Source organism: Bufo bufo, chromosome 3 (genome assembly GCF_905171765.1).
Source record: "Bufo bufo chromosome 3, aBufBuf1.1, whole genome shotgun sequence".
Lineage (NCBI taxonomy): Eukaryota > Metazoa > Chordata > Amphibia > Anura > Bufonidae > Bufo > Bufo bufo.
This window is the reverse complement of record NC_053391.1, coordinates 91,670,721-91,679,824: the sequence shown is the minus strand read 5'-3', so window position 1 is coordinate 91,679,824 and position 9,104 is coordinate 91,670,721. Positions and strand designations below refer to the sequence as shown.

The following is a 9,104-nucleotide window of genomic DNA, read 5'->3' as shown; positions in this document are numbered from 1 at the left end:
TTGCTCACATACAGCCGTGACACGGATCCTGTATGTAGCAGCTGTAAGGCCTTTATGGTCCCATCAGAATTGGCTTATGATTTGGTAGCTAAAAGCAGGAGTGGGTAGAAAACATAGAAACATTCCATTCACGTGTCATCTCTGTTTTAGATCCACTCCGTTTTAGTTTTTTTTTTTGCCTTTAGCAATACTGATGGATTATTGAGCAAATGCTGACCGAGTAAAGGCGGATGCTCAACAGACAGGATCCATTTTTTCTGGGTAATTGTTCTGACGGATCAGAGAATGGGGAAAATTAATCAGTGACGTCAACACAAACTTACTGTTGACACCCTCTCCACTCTGTCGGGGGAGGCTCTACTTGTATAAGCGTTTAATAGAACAGGTTCTGTAGACATCTATGTGGAATCAGCTGACGACGGTGTAAAAGGAGTGCGCTTCTTCTTGGCGATAACATCTACCTGTAAGGCTGAGTTGATACTTGAGTTATTTGGTCAGTTTTGGCCCCGTGACTGTCCTAATAAGTGACGTGTGCGGTGATTCTAAGAGCGACGCCTATCATCTGCATGTCATACTGACTCACAGTATTATTTCACTACCACAGCAGACTCCCTATGTGTGTTACTACAAGGCACAGTGTTCTACACCACTATAAAGGCTCTCAGCAGCCAGGAAATGGGCGTTTTTTTAACGTAATTCGCCACAAATTTATTTGGATCAAACTAAATTTTTCCCGAAAAACTTGGCAAACCAGCGAATCGAATTTTTGAAAAATTCGTTCATCTCTACTAATAGACCTACAGAAGAATAAAAGAGTATCTATAGCTCAATTATAAAAACAAAACTTAATTTTCTATTAACACATATTGACATAAAAAACATTAAAAGATGAATCACATCAACAAGAAAAAGTGCGTTCATCCTGAGGAACAGTAACAAACAGTATATGGCATGTGGGATCTAAATATACAATGATTGTAAGTATAATAGGAGTATAGGAATGGCTGTGTCCTAATAAAACAAATGACCAATAATAAAGTTATGGATTCCAGAAAGCAATAAATAAGTATAATACCACCATAAGCCAAAAAAATTAAAATGTGTGTATAGATTCACATTCATTCATGCACGTCATTATCTTTAGGCACTTGCACTTTATCAGTTATCATAGTCCACAAAACCCTAAATTTTTAATCATATTTTATTTTATTTTTTTATACTTTTGATGATCTGTAGATAATCTCCTGACATTTATCATGTTCATCTTTGTTATAATGCCGATGATTACTCCTCTTCAGTGCTTGTCTTGCCTCTATTCCTACCACTGGTGCGCATTGGGAGCACAGGCCCCTTAATTCCTGATGTGCGTCGGCAGCCGTATGACTAGATATCACATGATTGCCACGCACATTCGGTCGGACGCAGATGGCATGTTAGGGTAGTAAGGGCCGCGGTGCTCACCATGATGTCAATACACATTAGCAGGTAATCATTAGGGACAATGGTGTGTTTTGATTAGTGGACACATGGTTTAAATACTATGCATTCACAAGGTGAATCGCACCCCCAGAGGAAGGTATTGCCGTAATGTGTGTTTTGGGGTGTGTCAGGTATATACTTACCATGGGTATGTTAATATGGAATCTATCTACAGTCGTGGCCAAAAGTTTTGAGAATTACATAAATATTGGAAATTGGAAAAGTTGCTGCTTAAGTTTTTATAATAGCAATTTGCATATACTCCAGAATGTTATGAGGAGTGATCAGATGAATTGCATAGTCCTTCTTTGCCATGAAAATTAACCTAATCCCAAAAAAACCTTTCCACTGCATTTCATTGCTGTCATTAAAGGACCTGCTGAGATCATTTCAGTAATCGTCTTGTTAACTCAGGTGAGAATGTTGACGAGCACAAGGCTGGAGATCATTATGTCAGGCTGATTGGGTTAAAATGGCAGACTTGACATGTTAAAAGGAGGGTGATGCTTGAAATCATTGTTCTTCCATTGTTAACCATGGTGACCTGCAAAGAAACGCGTGTAGCCATCATTGCGTTGCATAAAAATGGCTTCACCGGCAAGGATATTGTGGCTACTAAGATTGCACCTCAATCAACAATTTATAGGATCATCAAGAACTTCAAGGAAAGAGGTTAAATTCTTGTTAAGAAGGCTTCAGGGCGTCCAAGAAAGTCCAGCAAGCACCAGGATCGTCTCCTAAAGAGGATTCAGCTGCGGGATCGGAGTGCCACCAGTGCAAAGCTTGCTCAGGAATGGCAGCAGGCAGGTGTGAGCGCATCTGCACGCACAGTGAGGCGAAGACTTTTGGAAGATGGCCTGGTGTCAAGAAGGGAAGCAAAGAAGCCACTTCTCTCCAAAAAAAAACATTAGAGACAGATTGATCTTCTGCAGAAAGTATGGTGAATGGACTGCTGAGGACTGGGGCAAAGTCATATTCTCCGATGAAGCCTCTTTCCGATTGTTTGGGGCATCTGGAAAAAGGCTTGTCCGGAGAAGAAAAGGTGAGCGCTACCATTAGTCCTGTGTCATGCCAACAGTAAAGCATCCTGAGACCATTCATGTGTGGGGTTGCTTCTCATCCAAGGGAGTGGGCTCACTCACAATTTTGCCCAAAAACACAGCCATTAATAAAGAATGGTACCAAAACACCCTCCGACAGCAACTTCTTCCAACAATCCAACAACAGTTTGGTGAAGAACAATGCATTTTCCAGCACGATGGAGCACCGTGTCATAAGGCAAAAGTGATAACTAAGTGGCTCGGGGACCAAAACATTGACATTTTGGGTCCATGGCCTGGAAACTCCCCAGATCTTAATCCCATTGAGAACTTGTGGTCAATCCTCAAGAGGCGGGTGGACAAACAAAAACCCACTAATTCTGACAAACTCCAAGAAGTGATTATGAAAGAATGGGTTGCTATCAGTCAGGAATTGGCCCAGAAGTTGATTGAGAGCATGCCCAGTCGAATTGCAGAGGTCCTGAAAAAGAAGGGCCAACACTGTAAATACTGACTCTTTGCATAAATGTCATGTAATTGTCGATAAAAGCCTTTGAAACGTATGAAGTGCGTGTAATTATATTTCACTACATCACAGAAACAACTGAAACAAAGATCTAAAAGCAGTTTAACAGCAAACTTTGTGAAAACTAATATTTGTGTCATTCTCAAAACTTTTGGCCACGACTGTACATAAGCTGCTGCGGCGGGTTTCAAAGAAGGTTCGGAGGATGGATCAGAGGAACCGTAAAATAATAAAACATATAGTTGCATTCCATGAATAAAATAAGCCAGAAAGGACTGTTATTGTTAAAATGTTTGAAATTGTAATTGATAAAATGTTATTAAAAATATTTATCTGCCACAGATTTGATGTGCCCGATCTTGAAAGTTCTATCAGTCAGAGGAATGCGTCGTGTCGTGTGTAGCTAATTTTGTACTTCTTTTTCTTGTTGTTTAAAAAAATAATTATTTATTTAAACAAGAATTTTAAGTCAAATAGTGTAATTTTTTTCATGTTTGCCCATTCCTGCTGCACAATTACAACATGAAGCTGTCAGAGGTGTCTTGGTTTATTTTCGGTGTTGTCCTGTCTGGTAGGGGGCCATTCCTGGGAACCAATTCTTGCTGCACACTTCGAACATGCCGCTAGCTGTTGTGCTGAGTTAGGCCGAGCTATGTGTAGCCCTTATACTGGACCCTTTGCATCTACCTGGTGCTGATGCTGAAGTCTGTCCTGACTCTGATGACTTATGTGTGGGCCTTATACTCCACCGTTACCGATACTTTCTGTTGTAGGTCCTGACACTGCTGAGTTATGTGTAGGGCGTATACTAGAGTGTTACCATGTACCTAACGCTGTCTGTTCTGCTGTCTGTCCTGACTAGAGATGGCTCGAATAGTTCGCCGGCGAATAGTTCCCGGCGAACGTAGCTTGTTCGCGTTCGCCGCGGCGGGCGAACATATGTGATGTTCGGTCCGCCCCCTATACATCATCATTGAGTAAACTTTGACCCTGTACCTCACAGTCAGCAGACACATTCCAGCCAATCAGCAGCAGACCCTCCCTCCCAGACCCTCCCACCTCCTGGACAGCATCCATTTTAGATTCATTCGGAATCTACATTCTCAGTGAGAGGAGGGACAGTGCTGCTGCTGCTGCTGATTCAATAGGGAAAGCGTTAGCGAGGGCATTGTTCTGTGTCCACAGACTCATCTGCTGTAAGAACAGCGTCCTGACAGCACCCCAAAAAGCCCTTTTCAGGGCTGGTACATCAGTCTGCTTTTTTTAAAAATGTTTATATATACATATATTGCAGTTGCCTGCCCGTGTGTGAGAGGAGGGACAGTGCTGCTGCTGCTGATTCAATAGGGAAAGCGTTAGCTAGGGCAGTGTTCTGTGTCCACAAACTCATCTGCTGTAAGGACAGCGTCCTGACAGCACCCCAAAAAGCCCTTTTCAGGGCTGGTACATCAGTCTGCTTTTTTTATTTTATTTTATATATACATATATTGCAGTTGCCTGCCCGTGTGTGAGAGGCTGCAGGCTCAGTCACAGACAGTACTGTGTGCACACCATTCATACAGGGTGTGACAGAAAATACCTCGCAGATAAAAAAAATTCTATTTAATATTTTTCTGTGATCTAATCCCATTTGCAAGCCCGTGTGTGTCAGGCCCACACAGACTGTATTGTGGCCACTGGCTAGTGGCTAGACCTTCACTTATACCGTTACAGGGTGTCACTCACTCACAAATACCTCGCAGATAAATAAAAATTCTATTAAATATTTTTCTGTGATCTAATCCCATTTGCAAGCCCGTGTGTGTCAGGCCCACACAGACTGTATTGTGGCCACTGGCTAGTGGCTAGACCTTCACTTATACCGTTACAGGGTGTCACTCACTCAGAAATACCTCACAGATAAATACAAATTATATTTAAAAACTTTCTGTGATATAATCACAGTTGCAAGCCCGTGTGTGTCTGGCCCACAGACTGTATTGTGGCCACTGGCTAGTGGCTAGACCTTCACTTATACCATTACAGGGTGTCACTCACTCACAAATACCTCGCAGATAAATAAAAATTATATTTAATATTTTTCTGCGATCTAATCCCATTGCAAGCCCATGTGTGTCAGGCCCACACAGACTGTATTGTGGCCACTGGCTAGTGGCTAGACCTCCACTTATACTGTTACAGGGTGTCATTCACTCACAAATACCGCGCAGATAAAAAAAAATTCTATTTAATATTTTTCTGTGATATAATCACAGTTGCAAGCCAGTGTGTGTCAGGCCCACACAGACTGTACTGTGCCCACTGCCCACCACTTATATAGGGTGGCACAGTACCTTGAACGCATAGTAACACTTATCTAATAAAAAATGACAGGCAGAGGCAGGCCACGCCGCAGGGGCCGTCGTGTTTGTGGTGCTGTGATTTCCACTGGCCCTGGAATAATGCCCAGTGTTCAGAGGCCACGTACCCTGAACCCAAAAAATTCAGAGAAAATAGTTGACTGGCTTACACAGGACACCCAATCTTCAACAGCTTCCGCTAAGAACCTTGACGCACCATCCTCCTCCAGCTCAGCTTTGGTCACCTGCTCTCAAGTTACCACTCTCCCGCCCGCCGCCACCACCACCACTACCACCACAGCCACCACAGCCGCTTCACTTGATCCCTCAGAGGAGTTATTTACACATCAGTTGGATGAAATTAGTGATGCGCAACCATTATTGCCAGAGGATGGAGATAACAGGGATATGATTCAGTCAGGCAGCATTACACACATGGACATACAGTGTGATGATGATGATGATGTTGTACCCGCTGCTGCTTCCTTTGCTGAGGTGTCAGATACAAGTGAAGTGGTTGATGATGACGATGTGTCCGTGGATGCCACGTGGGTGCCTGCTCGAAGAGAAGAAGAAGAGGGGGAAAGTTCAGAAGGGGAGACAGAGAGAAGGAGGAGACGAGTTGGAAGCAGGGGGAGGTCGTCGCAAGGAGCTAGTGGCACAGTCAGACAGCATGTATCGGCACCCGGGGTCAGCCAGACAGCACGCCAATTAACACATGCTGTTGCCACCACCAGAATGCCATCATTGCAAAGCTCAGCAGTGTGGCATTTTTTTTGTGTGTCTGCCTCTGACAACAGCGATGCCATTTGCAACCTGTGCCAAAAGAAACTGAGTCGTGGGAAATCCAACACCCACCTAGGTACAACTGCTTTGCGAAGGCACATGATCGCACATCACAAACTCCTATGGGATCAACACATGATGACGAGTAGAAGCAGCACACAAGCTCAAAGCCACCATCCTCCTCCTGGTCCAGCATCTTCAGCCACGTCAACCACTGCTGTCCTCCTTGCCCCCTCTCAACCACCCGCCACTCCGCCTCTCACTTTCAGCAGTTCCATCTCATCTGCCCACAGTCAGGTGTCTGTAAAGGAAATGTTTGAGCGTAGGAAGCCAATGTCACAGAGTCACCCCCTTGCCCGGCGTCTGACAGCTGGCTTGACGGAACTCTTAGCCCGCCAACTTTTACCATACCAGCTGGTGGAGTCTGAGGCCTTCAAAAAATTTGTCGCTATTGGGACACCACAGTGGAAGGTACCCGGACAAAAATTTTTTTCAAAAAAGGCAATCCCAAACCTCTACTCAGTGATTGAAAAGGAAGTCATGGCATCTCTGGCATACAGTGTTGGGGCAAGGGTCCATCTGATACCTGGTCTGCAAAGCACGGTCAGGGCAGGTATATCACCTACACTGCGCATTGGGTCAACCTGCTGACGGCTGACAAGCATGGAATGCGTGGCTCTGCAGTGGAGTTGGTGACACCGCCACAACTTGCAGGCAGGCCTACTGCCACCTCCTCTACTCCTCCTACTCCATCCTCTTCCATAACCTCCTCGGCTGAGTCCTCTTCTGCTGCGGTGTCTGGCTGCACATCAACTGAATCCCCCCAGCTCCCCAGGGGCTATTCCACATCCCGGATACGACAGTGTCACGCTGTCTTGGGGTTGACTTGCCTGAAAGCAGAGAGCCACACCGGACCAGCACTCCTGTCCGCCCTGAACGCACAGGTGGATCAGTGGCTGACCCAGGACCAACTGGAGATCGGCAAAGTGGTGTGTGACAATGGAAGCAATTTGTTGGCAGCATTGAATTTGGGCAAGTTGACACATGTGGCGTGCATGGCACATGTGTTGAATCTCATCGTACAGCGCTTTGTGTCTAAGTACCCAGGCTTACATGACGTCCTCAAGTAGGCCAGGAAGGTGCGTGGCCATTTCAGGCGTTGATACATGGCCATTGCACACTTTTCAGACATTCAGCGCCGAAACAACATGCCAGTGAGGCGCTTGATTTGCGACAGCCCGACACGTTGGAATTCAACACTCCTAATGTTTGACCGCCTGCTCCAACAAGAAAAAGCCGTCAACGAGTATTTGTATGACCGGGGTGCTAGGACAGCCTCTGTGGAGCTGGGAATTTTTTTGCCACGTTACTGGACGCTCATGCGCAATGCCTGTAGGCTCATGCGTCCTTTTGAGGAGGTGACAAACCTAGTCAGTCGCACCGAAGGCACCATCAGCGACCTCATCCCATTTGTTTTCTTCCTGGAGTGTGCCCTGCGAAGAGTGCTGGATCAGGCTGTAGATGAGCGTGAAGAGGAAGAGGAAGAGTTGTGGTCACCATCACCACCAGAAACAGCCTTGTCATCATCGCTTGCCGGACCTGCGGCAACGCTGCAAGAGGAGTATGAGGAAAAGGAGTCAGAGGAGAAATGTGGCTTTGAGGAGGAGGAAGACCAACCACAGCAGGCATCCCAGCTCGTTGTTGTCACCTATCTGGGACCCGTAGTGTTGTACGTGGCTGGGGTGAAGAACAGACCGTCAATGACATCAGTGAGGACGAGGAACGGGAAATGAGTAGCTTGACATCCAACCTTGTGAATATGGGGTCTTTCATGCTGTCATGTCTGTTGAGGGACCCTCGTATAAAAAGGATGAAGGAGAACGACCTGTACTGGGTGGCCACTCTACTAGACCCCCGGTATAAGCAGAAAGTGGCGGAAATGTTAGCAACTTACCGAAAGTCAGAAAGGATGCAGCAGTTCAAAACAAAACAAAAAAATATGCTTTACACAGCTTATAAGGGGGATGTCACAGCACAACGGGATTCTAACAGGGGAAGAGGTGAAAGTAATCCTCCTCCTACCACGACCACGGCGGCAAGGACAGGACGCTTTACAGATGTGTTGTTGATGGAGGACATGCAGAGCTTTTTCAGTCCTACACATCGCCACAGCCCTTCGGGATCCAGCCTTAGAGAACGACTCGACCGACAGGTAGCAGACTACCTCGCCTTAACTGCAGATATCGACACTCTGAGGAGCGATGAACCCCTTGACTACTGGGTGTGCAGGCTTGACCTGTGGCCTGAGCTATCCCAGTTTGCGATAGAACTTCTGGCCTGCCCCGCTTCAAGTGTCCTGTCAGAAAGGACCTTCAGTGCAGCATGAGGCATTGTCACTGACAAAAGAAGTCGCCTCGGTCAAAAAAGTGTTGATTACCTCACCTTCATTAAGATGAATGAGGCATGGATCCAGAAGGGACTGACAGTGGGGGATACGTTTGACTAACAAAAGGCCTGATGACATGCCTTGGCCTCAAAATGGTCCCCACGCTGCTGAATTTAATGTCTGCATACCGGATGACTTTTGTGAATTCTCCGCCACCAACTAGGGTTCAAGCCGCAATGTTTTAGCCACCTTTCTGCCTGGAAAACATCAATTTTTCCGGCCGCTGCTACAACAGCGGCTGCAACAATAACATTATTTTTCAGGCATGTGTACATGCCTAATTTTTCTGGCCTCTGGTGCTGCACTGTGGCTGCAAAAACAAAACAAAAAAAAAGGCACATACAAGTGTCAATTCCCTTCGTGATCATTACCTTGTTGTGGTGAAGGGGCTTGCGTATCACAATGAAGCGATCATCACCTCTATGAGTGTGTTGGCAATGTTGCCACACCCCAGATGATAAGGCCATTGCTTCATTATGATCAGACCA

The 9,104-nt window shown here is 45.8% G+C and overlaps 1 long non-coding RNA gene across 1 annotated transcript in view; it reads left to right on the top strand.

Moving 5' to 3' along the window:
- The first annotated feature begins 1,247 nt into the window (after positions 1–1,247).
- The window catches only part of LOC120993234, a 9,949-nt gene continuing 2,092 nt past the window's right edge, over positions 1,248–9,104 (top strand). The window contains exons 1-2 of the long non-coding RNA XR_005777177.1: positions 1,248–1,258; positions 5,894–5,897. This is a non-coding gene — a long non-coding RNA (uncharacterized LOC120993234). The remainder of the gene's footprint in view (positions 1,259–5,893; positions 5,898–9,104) is intronic.